This window comes from Erpetoichthys calabaricus, chromosome 11 (genome assembly GCF_900747795.2).
Source record: "Erpetoichthys calabaricus chromosome 11, fErpCal1.3, whole genome shotgun sequence".
Taxonomy (NCBI): Eukaryota; Metazoa; Chordata; class Cladistia; order Polypteriformes; family Polypteridae; genus Erpetoichthys; species Erpetoichthys calabaricus.
The window spans coordinates 18709370-18729604 of record NC_041404.2 but is presented as its reverse complement, the minus strand read 5'-3'; the positions used below and the strand labels follow the sequence as shown (position 1 = coordinate 18729604).

Sequence of the window (20235 nt, the reverse complement as noted above, 5' to 3'; positions counted from 1 at the left end):
CCAACTGTTTCAGCATAGTCTATTGATACGCATTTAACCAATTTGCTGTGTAACCGATTGACAATTTATGTGTTAATTTGTTTGAGTTCATCGTTTCTCTGTGCTAAGATTGCCCGTGTACTCATTTCTTTTCTTGATAACCCTTGAAATTCTTCATTAAGATTTTGACATAATAAGTCTTCTTTTATTGGTAACTTAAAGTGAGGAAAATATAAAAATTTATAAGAGCTGAGAGCGCAGGAAATGTTTCTGAAAAAAGCATTCACACAAATGAGAGGTGAGAAGAGGGCTGTTAACCTGAAATGGTTGAGAGGAGAGCAGGACTTGAAAATATCTCTTGGCAATAGTTTCGTTTCGCGGGACCTGAAAAAATCTCTTGGAAATAGTCTTTTCTCGTCTCAAGATTTTCTTTTATAATAGAGAGATATTGATGTGGCACTTGGTGCCACTGCTCTACTGCCAAGGTGTTCTCTTGCCCTGATGGAAAAGTCATCTCAGATAAATGAGTATTGGAATCACTGGATAGAAAGATTCTGATATCAGATTGGATGGCCCAGCACAGATTCCACTATAGAATGCATAGGAGGGGGTGGGAGACTTGTTGGCAGAGATCTCCAGGATTGTGACTGTGTCTGATTTTGTCTTTGACTTTCTCTCTTACAATTTTTATCTTCTTTGTTGTCAACTGACTGTAGTTCAGCAATTAACTAATGGGCAGATGTTATTGGCTTCTATTTATGTTAATCAGTTTCTATTTTGTTTTCTGTGTGTTTTAACAAATCTGTATTTTTACATGTACTAATTCTGTATTTAGTAATTAGTATAATAAATACTTGGCATTTTACCTGAGAATTTATATTGTATTGTCGGTATAATTCTCTTTACTCTATTTTTATTGTTATATATATTTCCTTTATGTATCCTGTAATTGTTTTAACATAGTGCTCTGGATTCATAAAGCTCCTTTCCAAGTGCTTGAAAAGGCTTGTGAAAGTGTAGAGATACTGCACACCACATCAAATCACCTAGACAGCATGAGTGGGAACTATGTGAGACTGTTGTTCGTAGATTATAGCCTACCATTCAACGCCATAGTGGCCTACATTCTGATTGCTAGGCCTGGGATTCAGCTCTTCCATCTGCCAAAGGGTCTTGAATTTTCTCATTTAGTCCATTGTGGTATACCCTTTATACCTATGACTGCACATCTATGTACACCTCTAACTTCATTGTGATGTTTACAGGTGAGACACAGCTTGTGGGCTGTATCTTAGGGGAGGATGACAGTTATTACTTGATTGGCATGGTCAACCTAGCACAGTGGTATCAGTCTGAACATTTAAACTTGTATGTTAACAAAACCAAGGAAATGGTCATGGGTTTTAGGAGGGTTAAACAGGGAAAATACACTCCCCTCATCATCAGTGATATACCTGTAGAGAGGGTAGACAATTTTAAGTACTTCTTGGTTTGAACTGATGTGGACTTGACTTGGAACACACACATAAGGACTCTGTTTTCAGTAAAGCCAGACAAAAACTTTACCACCTTAGGCTGAAGCCCTTTTACTCCTTAGCCACTGAAAGCATCCTTACTTGGTGTAACACTGCCTGGTATGGAATCAGCACAATCCGGGTGTGGAAATCTGTACAGAGATTTGCGTGTCTAGCTGAGCACATCACTGGGACTCCACTTCCTGCTTTACATGGTATCTTCATGAGGTGGTGCTTGGTCAAGTCTGCCAGGATATTGAGAGATTTCAGTGATACCAGAAATAAACTGTTTAAGTTACTATCAGACAGACCACCCTGCAGCATAAAAACTTGGACTGAAAGATTTTGAAGGAGCTTCTGTTCCTACGCCATCAGGTTGCTAAATAAACACAATCATTAAGAGTTTGCTTCTTGTTATTGTTATGTTGTATTTGTGGTATGGGGTCAGTATTAGCTTTTTCTTTTAGGCACGGTCCTGGATCTACTAGAAAAAATCACTTCAATGAATATTTTGTGTGGTTTTGCATGTGCCAAATAACATCTTAAATCTTGCAATACTTATTTGCTGTTAAAATATCCAAGGTTTACTTCCAAGGGTATGCTGGTATCTTCCTCTGGTACATTTCTTTTCAGTGTGGCTTCATACTCTTAATGGCGTTACATAAAAATGAGCAATAAACTAGCAGACAAAATAGTGAGTTCGGCCAAAGCGAAAAAGAAGCGGGCAAGACTCAGTCGTCAGAAACACTGAAACAGATCCGAAGTATACACCCCCTGTCAAAATGGAAGACAAGGCTACGTGACGTCTGCAGCGGGTATTCAATGATGAATCAGACGTAAACATGACGTTTGGGATCGCACGCTCTACCCTCCCCCCCTCCTTGGATAAAAAGAGAAGTACAAGAAGGAGGCGGGGTCTGCGGATCACGTGACCCAGCGAACTGGAAGGCTGCGGACAGCGCTAGGGTCACGTGACTCCGCCTGAAGCCCGAATAGGCTCTGATGAGAGAATCGCAGCTGCTTCCTCAGTCACTCAACTGCTTTTTACATCTTTTTTCTTGTCCGTTTTCTTGGTCCAAAAGCAACAGAAATGGATGAAGAAAAGCAAAAACTAGACTTTAATAGGCACTAATGCGCGCTTTTTAAGTCGTGGAGCGAAAGCAATTCGACTTTTTATTAAGGAACGCTTTTGTTTTTAAACTGGAAAGTGAACAAGACAAAAGGCTTTCCATTGGAAATGGTTTGGGCCTAGAAGATAGCAGAGGTAAGCGGATTAACTTTTAAAAATAATAATGTCCAATAAGTACATGATCGTTTTGGTTGTGTTTATTTACAGTTAGTAGAAGAAGGTTTTCAATCAACAGAGATTTTTCTTTCAGGGCAATTAACGTGTTTTAAATATTCGGTGGTTGCCCCGTATAAAAATAAAGATGTAAATTTGCTTCTTTTTAGAAATCGGTCTGCAATATCAAAGTTGCGTTAATTTTTCTATGTATACAGGCTTGTTGACCCGTGATAAAGAAATGTGAAGTTAATTTTGATTGTTTGTATTTGATTGTTTACGTATTCCCGGTTTTAATGCTATAGGATATGGAAACAAATCTAGATTGTGTTTTTGGAGGTAGAACATTTTATTATTTAAGTAACATTGCAGTAATTTAACACCACTGGTTTGTATGCGTCTTACTTTCAACATATATCCAAAAATGTTTTTCTCCAGCCGGTCGTTTTACAATTTAGGAAGTGTAAGCCTTTTGGTTGTTCCATTTTACCTATTTTATGTTGTACATTTTTGGGAATCAATTTAATTTATTTTCGTTAATTATAAGTGACGTCAGTGCTTTGTTCTAGTCAACACTGCATGTAAAGGACTGTGGAGAGAGAGAGGTTACATGGGACTTGTAGTTGCCTTCTTTTTCACTAATCCAGTAGTGCGTTGTTTGCAGTGTTTTTTATTATATTTTTTTTTTTAACGTACTCGCAGTTTTCACCAGTAAAGATAACGATAAAATGAAGTTACTTCTCTTGTTGGTAATAGGAGTCCATGCATAAATGGTCGCTCCGTGAATCTGACAGCTTGGCATAACAGAGAATAGATATATATATATATTTTTAAAAAGTCCCTCCAAGTATGGGGATACCCCAGATGTATGGCATGTTGAGTCTTAGAAGTAAAAGCTTTGGTTTGGTAAATTTTACTTAATCGGTTGTTTAATGGTAAACATGTACATAAGGAGTTAAGTTGTGACACATAGCAGCATTCAGAGTTAAGTTCTGAGAACCAATTCAGTATTCAAATGTAAAGCCTTTTTGAGAAGTGTATATTATGGAAGCTTTGTAGAGGTAAACACAGAAGGATTGTATAATGGAAATTTGATAAACTACAGAGTGAAAATAAACACAGTTGACAAAATCTTCAAATACTTAATGGTTGATTTTAATTTTTCCTCTAAGGTACGTTTTCAAAAAATAGTGCATTTTAAATTAATTTATTAACATATGCCGTCAAAAATTAGGTACACTTTTTTCTTTGTCATGCAGGAACAAATTTTTTTTTTCTCCCTCTCAACAGAACTCGATCGTTTTATGCGTGCTGTATTTGCCTTTAAATATCTCATTATGAGACAGCACAGACATTGACCTTTTAAGCATAAGTGAGTTCCAGTGTAACTTACATTTGTAACATTGGAAGCCATTTTAAAAGCAGAGGGACAGTTGGGGGAGGGGCTGCCGAGCAGAATTAGTCTTGCTGCATAATTACTGGTGTGTGATTTCAAGATCCACAAATACTTGAACAATACGATAAACTTTGCATATGTTTCAGAATTCATCCGCAATAAGACCTTTTATTTGCTTATAATGTGTACACTTGTGCTGTTTTTTTTTTTGTATTGAAAAACCTATGTATTAAAATAAGCAAGTAAGGTAATTATTTCAAAGAGGGAAGTCACAGGGGAGTTTCTAATATAATAGAATGCCTGCCGGTGTTTTCTTAAGCCTTTTTATGGCTGCAAGATTTTTCATTACTTTTTTTTTTTTTTTTTTACAACTTTTATATTACGCTACTACTACTACTACGCTGTGCCTTTTGTTTTTTTTTAAAGTTTTCTGTCTCTTGTCACTCATCTTTTGACCTATTTATTTGAGAGTAAAAGTTTATATACTGAAGATATTACTTTTGTAAGGTACGTTTATATGCCTAATTAAAAGAAAGTGGAATGCCACCAAAAATTTAATTGTAAAGCAAATGAAATTGAGTTTTTGTCCAATAGTTTCATTATAAGTAAAATTGCCTTATCCACATGATGAAAATGTATCCTAAAATCCTTCTGCCAAGGCAACTTCTAACAAATTTCTTTTGAGTTGCAAAATCCCAAATGATTTATTTCCCTTTTAATGTGTATTATGATACGCTGTCTGAATCACTTTTAATATGTTTAATAAAATGCTTTTCCATAATAAGCTGATCATAATGTTTGTATATTGTACAGTTAAAGCAGTTTTATAGATACTTTAATTGGATCTCCTGAGGACTAGCATAGTATCTTTAGGTTTCCATAGCTGAGCACTATAGACAGCTTTCCTTTCCTGCTGCCTCTGTGTGTGTTTGTGGTCAGCTGGTTTTTACTTTAGGTGATCTATTATAATTGAACCTTATACACAAGGTGTATTGGCACATACTGGACACTATTATGAAGTTCTGTTCTTTGGTTTGTAACTTCATGTTTATTTTTGTAGTTACTTGGTGTTTGTGTCAGTACTTTTGATTTCTCGGCTTTTTGCCAGTGTGGTCCTGGAAATCCTGCAGTTGTGTGTTATCTTCTAGTCAGATCAGTTATGTAGGTCAGGTAGGAAACAGTTGCCGCCAGGATCCTGTAATAGTACATGCTGTTCTACTTCAGCCATGTCGTAGTCAACAGTACAGTGGTAAGCTGAGCTTTTCAATAAAGTAATTAATGAGGCAGTAAGTTGCATGTAACAAGTTGTATGGTTTTTCCTTTTAATTTGTTAAACTAGAGTTTATCTTTGAGTACATGTATGTAAATAATGTAGACATTTGGACTTTGAGTGCTGGGGATTGTTGAACAAGTTAATCATAAGTCAAATGATGTACACTAGGTTAAATTTGTGGTTGCCTAAGCAGGGTGTAAATGGGACATTTTATATCGGTATAGAAATTGTAAGGGTTTTGTCTGTCACTCAAAAACTTGTTCACCTCTGGCCTTTGAACCTTGACCTTGGTCAATCAGCAGCTTATGCCGTGACACACACAATGGCACCCATGATTTGGACAAATGGAGAATGGTGGGACAGAAATCGATTCAAGTCCATGTTGCGGCCAGTGTAGATGCGCACTGCCACATCTACACATTTGGCCTGATAGGATATGCACAGCTATATGCTACACATAATTAACATAGCAACAATGGCCGCCATATCACATGTGTGGTATGATAATGCTCTTGCTCAAATGTGTGTAATGGCACACCCTGCATAGCTCATGATTTGAACATAGCCACTGCCGGAAAAACGCAAAAATGGCACATCGCTTACACCACAGCTCTGGCCAACTAATCCCATCACTGGTTTGACACAACGTGATACATGAATTGAAGGTGTGGGCTTTGATGCAGTATGCACACCAAACCTTACCCCTTATAGAAAAGGCCAATGGGGCGCAACTTGCCACATCAGTGACCCGTCAAATATAGCCAAGTAGTCACACCACAGCTCTGACACAAAAACAATCTCTGCAAAAGAATACCTTTTAAGTGATCTTGGTGGATTGACTGGGAATGCTGTCTCTCGTGAGATATGCATGCACCTCCTTTTGCAACTTGCGTTCATGCCACATACCTGACAGGAGAAGAAACATGGACAGGTGCTGATGGCAACTTGCATTAGACAGGCCGGGTGATCCTGTTCGTCACTTATGTGAATCTGACATTTCTACATCCTAATAAGCTTCTTGCTGCTGTCCACTCATGAGCAAGGTGATGGTACACTCCACAGTGTGACTTGGGCTTGTGCATCTCCTCTAATGGTCACACTCACAAATGCTGCCTGTGAAATGTAGTGCACAAGTGCGTGTTTTTTTGTCTCATGGTGGGTTGTGTTTAACCATACAGTATTGCATTTACAGATGACACACTCTTTAGCTCCCACCCTTAATTTTCTTCTGGACCATTTTCTGAGAACTGAAGAGTTCAAAACTGGCTTATTCAGGGTTGCTATTTGCTGTCTATTGCGATATTGTATTTGACATATTCTCCACAGCAGTGGTTCCCAAACTTAATCCTGGGGACCCACTGTAGCTGCAGGTTTTTGTTCCAACCAGATTCACAATTGGTGATAATAATCGATAACAACTGATCTCATTTAATTAGCTGGCCTTTTTTTTTACTCCTCTTATTCTGCATTCAGAAAAACAAGTGTTTTTTTAAGATATTTAGAAATCTATTTTTTTTTTCTAAAGCTATAAATGCTTAACTCTTTTTTGTTAGTTTCCTATTTTCATCTTTTCCTGTGTAGTTTGCTCCCTTCATTTAACCCTAACAGTCACAATTAACAACCAGCACAGCAGACACCCGGGATGATGAAAGCAGCAACAACTTCAGTGTCAGACTTGCTAATTAGTAAATAAACAATTAAATAACCAGACCACCTGGAAAAGCAGAATGAAAATTAGGTTGAAAATACTATTAAACAAAAACTACATATTCCCCATATAACTGCTTATTACATTTTAATAAAAAAATCTACCAAACTTAGTTTGTAATTTTTACATTGACTCCAAAACACAAATTGGGAAATAATGACTCACTTAGTTAGGCTAAGAGTTCAATGATAAACAGACGGAACAAAAACCTGCAGCCACAGTGGGTCCCCAGGACCGAGTTTTGGAACCACTGCTCCACAGTGATATTTGACTTACTGTCATGCACTTGGTTAAATGTGTTCTCTTCATTTTACAATCCACGCTACATGTGACAATCAATCTGAAATGCACAACCTTCTTTTTCTGAAAAAGCTAAAACTGTTGTCCACCTGCATATTGTCATTAACTTCGCAATATGAATCAACAACCACTATTAGGCATTTATTAAGTAAGAAAAAACGCAGACAAAAAACAAGCCAAGATGGAACATAATGAACCACAATTTTTTCCTGTTGTCCACCTGCATATTGTCATTAACTTCGCAATATGAATCAACAACCACTATTAGGCATTTATTAAGTAAGAAAAAACGCAGACAAAAAACAAGCCAAGATGGAACATAATGAACCACAATTTTTTCCTGTTTTCTATGGCTCAAAATGCTTTTTTTCTTTTCTTTTTTTTTTCTTTTTTTTTTTTTTTTATAATGTTATAGGACACCGACAGAAGATGCTGCTTTTCAGTGACTAAAAGTGATTGCTAACTTATTTTTGTCAGTACGTTTACTGTATAAAAAGTCAGTACAATTTGGGCTTTAATGCCAAGATTTTTACCAGTTTTTCATGTTGAATGAATCAACAGTAAATCGCCTTATTAACATTACAAAATACTGCTGTTGGTGCTGTCTTATGCACTAATATTTCACACCATACCCCTGACCACCCACTCCATGCATCCAAGCCTAAAACAGAAGGCAAGTTAAAGAAGAAATACAAAGTAAAAGCACAGATCGATGTCACACATCTTCCACAATCCTCCTCTCTTTTACAAAAGACCAACACCATTATAGCACACAGTACTTTAATGTTTTGGTTTAAATGTTTCATCCCTTTAACCTACATTTTCCAATTCTGTTTGAGGACCTGACATACACATTCATAGTATCAACTGCTCCTTATTTTTCACATCCATTGGAGACTCCTTTGATAATCTCCTCTATACATGGTGCCTATGTGTTAAAAATTCAAGTTTCTTTATATTGGAGGACTTCACCTACTTTCAGTTCCATTTTATTTGAGGACCAAGGTCTGTGCGTTTCACTAGTGTTGGCTTTTATCAGCAAAATTTACATTTAGATATTTTGTGTATATGTTAGATACATAGTCATGTGCTCAAAATCTCCCACACATGTGTATTTTTAGTTATTTTATTATTAAATAAACTACTTCTGGAAAATCCTTATCTGACGTATAGGTTATGTGACATGAGTAAATGGAATATTTTTTTTTTTTTTTAAATGTATGATTTGATTTTTATTTGCTTTTTGGTCCCCATTAAAGATTATTGGGTCAAGAATTTTATCTCCATTCTTCATAAGAAAGTGAGATTAAAAAATTTTGCTGCCGTTTGTAGAAACCCCAAGTTAAGTAACAATGAAAATTTTTGGGTAGAGTATTCTTTTAACACGGATGGAAAAGTATCCCTAGAAAAGTGGATGGAAATGACAATTCTGTAGAGAGACTATTTATTTTTTTTTATGACCCTGTATAGCAGGGATAGGCAAAGTTGTGTTTTTTTTTTTTTTTGGCTGCCCAAATTGTCAATAATGACTCATACAGTGGGCTGTATAAAGTCTAGGTGTGCCTAAGAACCCATCCAGTTAACACATGTTAATGACAAACATTAATTTGAAAAATACATGCTCCAAGCAAAAGTTTTAATTGTAAAACATTTTATTAAAAGCTTTTAAGAGCAATTCTGAAACATTAGTAAGAGTAATTTTTATAGTAAAAAGATTATTCTATGACAGTTTTTATTGTCATAAACATTAAATGTGTTGCTTCAGCACAAACGGCTGACATCAGCTAAGATGCTGCATGTCCCAGCAATTAATTCATTGCCAAGAGGTTACACATTTCTGTACTTGGTTGTAGGGGTGGGCGGTATGACCAAAATTCTATATCACGGTATTTTTCTAAATTATCCCGGTTTCACGGTATTCAACGGTATTTTTTTCCCCATGCATGAGTGGATGTTAACCACATTTTCCACTGCAATTACTGGCTAAGAATAACCTATTCCACTGTCAAGAGTATTGTACATTGTACAAAAAAAAACCATTTTAATGTGCACACAAGTATTAATACAGTTTTGCATTGCCCCATAAAGTGATAGTTTTCAAGGGGGTGGCACTAATGGAGAAGGTATCACGTTGCATGACAGATGCAGTCAAAATATAGAACCTTTTTTATTGAACAAATTTTGCAAAAACAAACTATAATTTTGACAACATATTTTCAACCATACAAAGAGGCATTTAGACTTAGTAAAATATCCAGAAGTGCTTGTCAAAAATTGTATTGCACCGAATGTCTTAGAAAAGGAATAAATAGTAAATATTTTTTGTAAACCAACTACACTTTCTGTTAATGTTAACAATCTCTGTCCACTGACATGTTAAAGTGACTTTTTAAACAACTTTATCATCATTAAACTGCATAATATTTAAACTAATAAATAATAACAATAAAATAAATAATAGTATTATTACTGATAGTTGCACTATTACTTCAAGACTTCAAGCCCAGGTGCATTACACAGTATTCATCAAATTAAAATAAAAGTGCAACTTGGTGATGACATCTTTACCAGCTGAACCATCATTTAGGCAAACTGCATTAATATGGACCTTGCTTCAAGCTAAGCTATACTGAAAAGAAAAAAACAAACTATATGTCGAGAACAAAGTCAACATTTCCACATTTCCACTTTATTCTCTCCGTTTATGTTGAGATTAAAGTCGACATTTCCACTTTACTCTCATAGTTTACTTCATAATTAAAGTAGAATGTCGTAAACTAAACCTCTTCCTAAAATCAATGTTTAATCAATTACTTAATTTACCCCGTCATAAATTAATGCAGCACATTAAATGCTTTGTGTTACGTTCCCCGACCCAGTGGTTAATCACTACGGTTCTTAAGCGATCACCATATAGAATCCATTCACTTCATGATATTCCTGCTTTCTGAAAATTTAGAATGCTAAGATAAATACTTGATATCATTTTCATGATGAAATGCATTAAAGCAGGTATTACACATGCACAGTAGTGAGGCAGTAGTGCTGCTCCCTCGCAGTAAGGGGTCCCCAGGTGTATGTTCAGTGTAGAGAACTTTATGGCAGGTGTGACAAGGCTCCAAAAAACTGGATGTATGAATAGCTATCGCACAGGTTTAACTTAAATATTGTGTAAATGTTGGGTTTGTGATCTGCTGGTCGGAGACACGAACACAGGATTCAATGCATGTTCTTCTGAGCGGGCTATCTTTATTGCATGCGTGCTGTCTCTATCTGACGTAGGCTACCAAAACCCCAGTTCCTATCCTTCCTTTTTCTTTCACTACATAACCAATCACCACACGATAAACGTCTTTGTGAAATTAAAACTAGTTATAAACTTAGCCCACGGAGTGTTCAGAACTTTAAAAATATCTTCGTTATACATGTTTAATTATGCCATCCATTCAGAGTTGCGCCCATCTCTGAACGAATCACTTAACACACAGCATTTAATGTGCTATATAACTTATGACGGGATTTGAGAAAATCTAGTAAATTAAATATTCATTTTATGATGAAGTTTAGTTTACGATATTCTACTTTAATGACAAATAAAGTCAAAAGAATATATTCTCGTCATAAGCGTCAAGATTAAAGTGGAAATGTCAAGAATAAAGTCAAAATGTCGTCACACTATTACACAGTACCCAGGTACATTACACTGTATTGAAAACAAATAAAACAAGTACAACTTGGCTTGCAGTATTATCCAGTAGTATAGAAACAGTATTTACACATCTGACCTTTTAAAACTAAAGCATCTCCAGGCGACAGATGTGACTGCTTTTTTTCGTCTCTGTCCATTTTCACCGTGCGGCATACCTATGCTACCGCCCACTATTTGGTGGTGTAGCAGTGAAAAAGAGCCCTAGTGCAACAAATCTGTGTTTAGCGGTGTAGTAGTGAAAAAGGTCCCCACTTGAACAGTTTCCCGCTGCGCCACGTTCCGAACGTCGTTTAGGCGATTTAAACCGGTGTTGCGGTATAAGAAAAATCCATATCATAAAAAAAATCGGTTTTCGGTATGAACCAGTATACTGCCCAGCACTACTTGGTTGTACTGTTTTTTCATTTGGTTAAAAAAGTTCTACTTGCAGGTATGTGCATTACCAATCAATCATACTATGTGCACAGCATTCTCACAAACCGTTGAAAACAAATATTGTAATATCTGTAGGAAAAAAAAAAAGGACTATTTTTCAGTTCACTATTACTCTAGGGCTTTAGTGAACATTGTCCACATTAAGAGCTAAAGGAGACGATGGGGCCTCGGGTGGGGGGTGGTTTACAAATCTGTTGTGCGGTGCCAAAAATCCTGACGGTGAGATCTAAATTCACCATGAAGGATGGCAACCAAATTACATTTGGGCTTATGCCGGACTTGCTAATGTCTGAATTCTGTTTCTTAAAACCTGGGGGTGAGGAATGAACAGATTTTGCCTGTTGCATCCATCTCGGGTTATTATAAAGTTTGCAGTGGAGTAAACGGGAAATTCTACACTTCTATACCAAAACTGAAATGAACTTGCCTGAAAAACCATAAAATCTTATTTTGGATATTTACGTAAACTGCCTGAAGGCACAGTTGAAATTCCACTGCTGTTAAGTGCATTTTGCTCCTCATCTCACCCAACACACTGGTTGAAGTACAGGAATAATCCATTCTGTCTTCTGGAAAACCCTTCTGATTTTCTCCTTTCACATTTATAATTGGCACTCTTAATACTGATTTGTAGACACTGTGACTCAAAGTTGTATCTGAAGTTCCATGTTTAGGGGTGCTGCTGCCAACCAAATCCATCTCTGATCAAATCGTTACCCACAATCTCAAGTTTAAAAATGTGCACGCAAGACAAAGCAGACCTCTAAAAACTTAAGACAATTACTATTATGGTGACAGCGCAACAGACTCCTGTCAATATGAATGGTAAAATCATGGGTTATTTTTTTTTTTGGGTGACTCCACTTGGCCAATCTTACTGCGCTTACACCAGGCAATTGTGGCATTATCTTGGTAAGAACAACTCACAAGGGCTGAAATATTAGATATTATTGCAAGTGAGCTGGATGCTGCTTTCTCCGGATGTGGATTGCATGCCATAGTTTGTGCAGTTCCTTCTGTATGGGGACAAACGTAGCGTGCAACTAAAATATAGAAGCAAAAGGTACAACAGATTTTAGATGTTGCGCCAAAATCCATCAGGCAGTATTGTTCTTTAAGAATTCTCATTGTGACACAATTTTTTTTTTTTGTATTTATTATTATATATGGATAGCCCCTTGTACTATATGTATATCTATAATGTTGGAATTCTACAGCTGTAGTAGTATTAAACGTAACAGTTAATTTTAAGTGTTAAAATGCTAAATGTTTTTTTTTTTTCCTCTACTTTTACACAATGCAGCATCTATATTACTAAATGACAGTTTAATTTATGCACGGCGGACGTACCGAAGCGCATGCGCACTGCGTCGCGGCGCCCCAGAGTCAAATGCAGTGGCTTCCCAGAGTCAGTAGGTGGTGCCCAAACAACACAACCTGTAAACTAAACTTGCTCTAATCCACTGTGCCAGCAGTCTGTGTGGCATGTTTGAATCACATAACGGTGATTCAGTAACAGAGAAACAAAAACGAGACCGCATGGATAAAAACAATAAACGGAGGCTCCTACAACGCGCTTTACAAACACCAGAAGCAAAGAAGTCACGGCTCCAAAACGAAACACCTCAATTTATGCACGGACGGCGGACGCACCGAGACGCATGCGCACAGCGCCTCAGTGCCCCAGAGTCAAACCCAGCTGCTTCCCAGAGTCGGTAGGTGGCGCCCAAACAACACAACCTGTAAACTAAACTTGCTCTAATCCACTGTGCCAGCAGTCAGTGTGGCATATTTGGATCACATGACGGTAATTCAGTATTAAAAGTAAGTTCAATTATGATTCCTAACGGTAAACGACGTCTACCTAATGACACAGCCACAGAACAACAAAGACGAGACCGCATAGATAAAAACAATAAACGGAGGCTCCTACAACGCGCACTTCTCGCTGACGACGCAGCCATAGAAAAACAAAAAAGAGACTGCATGGATAAAAACAATAAACTAAGGCGCCTACAACGCGCTTCTGAAACACCAAAACCAGATGAGTCACAGCTCCAAAAAGAAACCGCTTTAGTACAAACTAGGGGGCTCCGCCCCCAGCTCGCTTCGCTCGCCAACCCCTGGTGTTGGGAATGACAAAGAGCGTGATGTATGAATGAGATATAGAATAGTGTGACGGTGTAGATGATGCAAATAGAAAGCAAACAATAAAGTGTGTGGCACAGTGTAAAGGTTTATTTGAAAATTTCTTTGTACACGCCGTTTAAGTGTAAAAGGTAATTCCAGCTCAGAACTTGTAAGGTCATTTAAGATGGTTATTGTTGTGATCAGAGTCAACTTTGTCAGAGCTTAGAAAGAGTTGTGTCTCTCCAGGAAGTAATGGAATGACTTGGGTATTAATGTTTTCCACATTAATATTTTTTGGACATAATATAGTGCGTTGTGTTAAAAGGGGCATTTGGTCTAATGAGATTGCTGTTCCAAATGTCTCTGTAACTAAGTCGTCACAGATAAAGGCTTGAGGAATTGTAATAATATGTGGCTGAAGTCCATCTGTATTGGTGAGTGTACCATCTCTCAGTTGTAATAAGCAATTGTTATGATCTGGTTCTGGACATCGCATCTTTTTTTACTAACTGTATCTTTTGAAAGCAATGCCAATTGTCTGCGTATTTTAAGGTGCACTGAACAATAGCTGAGTGCATGGCATCTGGAAGAATAGCTAATCACTGTCTAAAATCTCCTCCTCATAAAAGTACCTTTCCTCCAAATCGAATATTATTATTCATAAACGTTTGTAGAAGTTTATGAATGGTGTTGAGTAAGTGACTTCATGCTATTGAACATTCATCAATAAACAACATTTTTTCAAGATGGATGTCACGTGCAGTGCCACCGTTAATGTTCATAGTGGATACCGATTTGTAGGATCTAATGTACCTGAAAGTGAAATCTTTATCAACTACATCGTCAGTTATAAGCTTCTGTAGATATTCAGTATATGAATGTAAAGAAGGCAGTCTAATTTGACCCTTTTGACAACAACGTGTAAATGTATAACTTGTATTGCCAGTTGTTTCTTCAGGGAAGTGAACTGAATGACAATGATTGCAAATGACATTCATTAATCCGAATGAATTTTCCTGGTGTATGTTTTCCTTGTGTAGTTTGAGAGGCGCGTTGTTGCATGTGTAGTATTTGGGACGTGTTGTTTTGGAGCTGTAATCGATTTGCCTGTGCTGTGTGAGAAGCCCGTTGTAGCCTTCGCTGCCATTAACGTATGTCTGAGACGGGAGGTGTTTCGTTTTTAATCCGTGCCTGTTGTGATGCAGCACTTTGATTGATAGTTTGCGTAATGTGGATCTAGGATGTAGATTTGTGCATATTTGCGTTGTTGATTTGTTTCAGGGTGCACTGTTCCAATGCAATGCAGTATTTGTGCACATATGCGAAAGCAGTATGGGCCATTGCCTTTTGGTGGCCTGATATTTACTCCGGTATATGCAAAAGCAAATGAACTATTGTAGGATCTAATGCAGTTCATAAAGTTTTTACTTTTAGGTACATCGTTAGTTAGAAGCTTTAGTTGAGCTTTGCGTTTTTGGAGTCGAGACATTTTTTCTTTTAGAAATATGGATAAGTAATAAGGAGTATTGCAGTCACTGTTAATATGGAGCCTTTTCTGCGGTTGATCGGTTAATAGTGCCTTATTGTAATGAGATCCACCTATGCTGCATAGCCGTCTATTTTGTTGTTTCTTTCGTGTTCATGTGTTTGTTCCTGTTATCATTTCCTTTTCGTTTTGTACCCGTGACCGTGTATTCATGACTTGTTTCTTTCTCAGCATGCGAAATATGGATAAGTAATAAGGAGGATCGCAGTCACTGTTAATATGTTTCCTTTTCTGCAGTTGAACGGTTAATAGTGCTTTATTGTAAGGAGATCCACCAATGCTGACACCTATGCTGTCTAGTGTGAAGGTGTTGATGTTCACTTTAGAATATGTGGCTTTGGGTGTCACTTCTTATGGGTGTGTGTGGGGGGGGGGGGGTTGAGGATTGTTGTCGTGCGAGCGTCTTCTTTCTTTTTGTGTTCCTGTGTGTCTTGTTGAATCCCCCTGTTTGTGTGTGTCCCGTCCCTTGCTTGTAGGGTCTGTGGGGTGGTTTTGTGTTCTTTTTTTTGTGTTCCATGGGCTTGTTGAATCCCCCTCTTGGTGTGTGTCCCGTCCGGTGCCTGTAGGGGGGGGGGGGGGGGGGGGGTGCCTTGCTGTTGTGCGCGAGCCTCTTTTTTTTTTTTTTTTTTTTTTTTTTTTTTTTTTGGGTCTAGTTTCGTGTGCAATGTGTTTCGTGCTTTGCTTGCGTTTGAATACTTTTTTATGTGCCTTTTCCTTTTTTCGGTGCTCTTTGCGCCTCATTTCTCCATTTTTCCTGTGCTCACTCCTTTTTTCTGTGGTCTTGTCCGCCTCTCGCGGCCCCTCATCCGCCTCTCTCGCCCTCTTTTGTCCGCCTTTCTCGGCTCCTCAGCCGACTCTCGCGGACTCTTTTTGCGCGTGCGCAGTACGTCTTTTTGCAGCTACGGCCCATTGCCGGATGTGCCTGCGTCCATCATCCGGTTTAGCATTCTCGGTTAGTAATATGGATATGATTATTTAATTAAATGAACTTTCCCAGGACGCACCCACCCTCCATGATATTTCATCCCTCCAAATGTCGGAGGGAACAGAAAGTGATTGCCATTCTTGGATTTGCGATTCTTTCGAGAATTGCAGGCTTGCTGTTTTACAAAGAGAACACAGTACATGCAAAAATTTAAACAGTTGCAGTCTTTACTCTGACAGTTTTATTTTCAGAGAATGGAGTATGCTTCTGAGTTTGACAAATTGTTAAAGCTTGTCTTTGATAGAGACTCACTAATGGACACTTAGATTTATGAGCCAAACAGATTTAGCATGTTGTTTTTATTTAGTAAATGTAAAATATATTTATTCTTTAGAATAATTATATTAAGATATCTAAATACTTGATATTGGGAGTGTAATATCCTTCAGCAGGATTTTGGTCATTTTTAATAGCAGTGGCAGGAGAGATTTTTTTTCATCACAAATGAACACGATGATTTGCAGTTTTGCTCATATTTACAGGGACAGGAAGCGGAGTTTAACACATTATTTCCCAATGGGAAAGGCTCATGTACAAACATACTGCTCCTTCTAATAAAAGCACACAGTCAGTCATTTCACTACATCCCTTGGGTGTTTTGGACTGAAAATGGACATAGCCATGCTGTTTCATGGCTGCCACTTTTCATGCTTTTAACTATTATAGTGTACATTCGAAATATTTTTTTCATTGGCTGGAGTGCCAATCCTGCTACCATCCCCCAAGTTTTCCCTGCAAGTTGGAGGACCTGGATGCAGGTGAACATCACTACCGACTTACAATATTTGAGATACAATTGGTTACATTTCTTTGTTTTTTTCAATTGGAGCGCAGGTAGCTGAAGTGGCTTACTCCATATCACACAGTGTCAGTGGTGGGATTTGATCCGACGACATCAGTCGTTGAAGTCCAAAGCCTTAACCACTACACCACACTTGTTATAGACTGCCTCAACTTTTTAAAAAAAAAAAAAAAAAAAAAAAATCTTCCCATAGACTGGCGCACACAATGATGGTAACAAATGGAGTATTGATCAACATATTTGCTTGACAGTTCTGGGGACTTCAAAATGCTAATCTCTGCTCACATTCATTCTCTGGACTTGCAATTCACAATTTTTCTGTCAATAGGAAGAGGTTTAGCTTTCAAAATAATACCTAAATGTTTGTACATTTTCTCTCTGACCACAGCAGTTCATTGATATAGTACTTGCACTGTGAGAGTTTGCAGATGTGCTCACTTGTCACCTGATTGAATGTGTTTTCATATCAAAATGATTTACAGGTTGTTAGCTGATATATTTTAAATCCCCAGTTTATCAGCTTTTCAAAGAGTAGAGGCTTGGATTTCTAAGATATACTGTGGACTTGCCTCTGTAAGTAAGTGATTGTTTGATATAAATGCATGTCAGTTTCTGCTTGTCTGGTTTGATTGCGCGTTTTCATATCAAAGTGACTGGCAACTTTTTTTTTTTCCTCCAGTAATATACAGTAACTGAGATTCTCCACCTATATGGCTTTTGCATATTACTCTGGAGCAAATTAATAACTTTTTTGGCAATTGAGTAGCATTCCCAATATGTCTGGCTTCCTGAGAACGTGTCAAACCAGTTATGTGACTAATGTGGCCTCATCTCATGAGGTTACTAGGCAGACAGCTACAGTATATAAAAAGAAAGCTCAGTCTTTTTCTTAGTCAGAAAACTTGATCAATATTGTTGTCTTCTCATCAAGGAAGTAAGATTTACAAGTAAATGTTGCCTTTGTGTGGCAACATCTCTGTGGTTAGTAATCCTGCTTTATGAATCTTGCCTGTTAAGTTTGAACCCTGTGTGAAATCTGCAAATTCTAAGTCATTTCAGAATTTCCCCTGGGTTCTCTGGTGTTCCTATAGCCTTCACAAAAAATATTTGGTTAGGCTGAGTACAAATTCCAATTGAGAATGAATCTGGATGTAATGTACAGCATGTATGAATGGACACTGAGATAGACTGATCCTTTGTCTAGGGCTGTGTCCTGCCTTAGGCTTAGTGCTGATGAATAGGGTCTTGGACCCTCTTCAAACCTAATTTGGATTTAGCAGGTTTAACTATAGATGTGTTTACATGCCTCTTAATAACCCTGTTATTCACAGAAGCCTGCTTTCTTAAATGCCATGTAAACTTATATTATGGATGGAGAAACTGGGTTATTAGCCTTGGAGAAACCTGGTTAACATTATTACGTGGCTATGTAAACCCTATGCCTGGTTATTGTTAAGGATTTTGTAATCTGCATTTGTCCTTTGTCAGCCTGCACTTGTGTTAGCATTGTGCATACTTGTAATTGCCATGGATAGAAGCATTTACAAAATAAATTTCCAGAAGGAAAATTTTCCAGTGATCACATTATTCTTTCTCCTTGTTGACAAAAACGTCTATTTCAAAAATTGCAAAATTTGTTAATGAGCTAAACATACAGTGCTTAAACAATCTTGGGAGCAGTAGCGTAACGCAATAAAAGTAACATGCATTACGTAGCCTCATTACTTCATAAAGTCGCATGTAACCTAATGCAACACTTACCTATTGAATTAAAAATACCCACATTATTATAATTTCAGCATCACTGGGTGTAAGGTAAGAAGTAATTTACCAGGTCCTTTGCAGGGCTCAATCTCACCGCCATGCAGAAAAGAGTATGTTGTTGCATACATTCCAGTAACAGAAACCTTAGTGTCAATTTGACTAAACATATCTATACTAGCCAACCCGCGGCGCATAATTATGTATTGATGGGTGAACACTTCCTGAACGACACAGTTGTCCAAATGGGGGTGGGTTTGTGGATAGCACTGTGAGTGAATGAAAAGATGGACCACTGGAGAGAGCAACATATAATTGTCCGTGACTGAAAGAGAGATCGTCTGTGACGATAGAGGCCACGCTGGTGAAAGTTACTTCGTCGGTAGGGATAAGTTTCAGCACTTCTTCATTAAGGTGTAGCGAGTCTTCGTTGTTGACGCTTAATATAGCTTGCGTACTGAGTTGTTCCGGAGTCACAGTTGAGAATCACTTTTTTAATGTCTTTTAAGCACAGGGAAAAAAATGAACATGTGAAACATCTGTAATGTAATAAGGCATCAAGAAAAGTAACATTGCAATAATGCTATCTACGACCCGATCGCTGTAAACAGAAGTGAAAACAAAATCAAGCCCGGTGCATTCTTTAACTGCTTTGTAGTGCAGCGGTAGTGTTGCTGCTTTGCAGTAAGGAGACTGTGGAAGATTTTTGGGTTCGCTTCCCGGTTCCTCCCTGTGTGGATAGTGCTTTGAATACTGAAAACACCGGTATATCAATGTAATGAAGTATTCTTATGCGTCCAGCGCTCGCTCTCTTGCGCGCGCACCTGTATATATGTATGTGTGTGTGTCGCTCGCACGTGTTCCTGCAGGCATACACCGCATAATCATTTATTGATGGCTGAACAGTTCCAGAAAGACACAGTTGTCTAAAAGTGTTGGTTTTGAGGATACAACAGTAAGTGGATGAAAAGATGGAACTCTGGAGAGAGCAACATACAACTGTCTGTGACTGAAAATTGGTTTTGGCAGATACATGCATATCTTTTTGAAAGTTTGGCCCTGTGCCATATTAATTGTCATTGCAAAGGCCAATCTAACAGGAAATTGTCTTCGTGTAAAAATAAAAGGCAAATTATCTGCGATAAACAAACTGTTTTACACGCCGCATAGTCACGCCACTTTTTTAATGTTTTTTAAGCAGAGGGAAAAAAATGAACATTTGCAAAATCCGTAACGCTGCTTTCAGTAAGTACAATGCACACGCGTTTAATTTGTTGGCCACTTTTTGCCAGCCATCTTTTCTGGTTTGGGCTGCTTTTGCAGTGTTACTGCTTGTGCATATTAAATCTTGAAATCCTTTGAGTAACTAATTAACTAACACCCACCCACACACACACACACACACACACACACAC

The 20235-nt window shown here is 37.8% G+C and overlaps 1 protein-coding gene across 8 annotated transcripts in view; it reads left to right on the top strand.

The window, feature by feature from the left end:
- Positions 1 to 2473: 2473 nt before the first annotated feature.
- Positions 2474 to 20235, top strand: part of aff4 (AF4/FMR2 family, member 4) — a 116198-nt gene continuing 98436 nt past the window's right edge. For all 8 annotated transcript variants that reach the window (XM_028812761.2, XM_051933976.1, XM_028812759.2 and 5 more), the window contains exon 1: positions 2474 to 2757. The gene's annotated coding sequence lies outside the window, so the exon portion shown is untranslated. The remainder of the gene's footprint in view (positions 2758 to 20235) is intronic.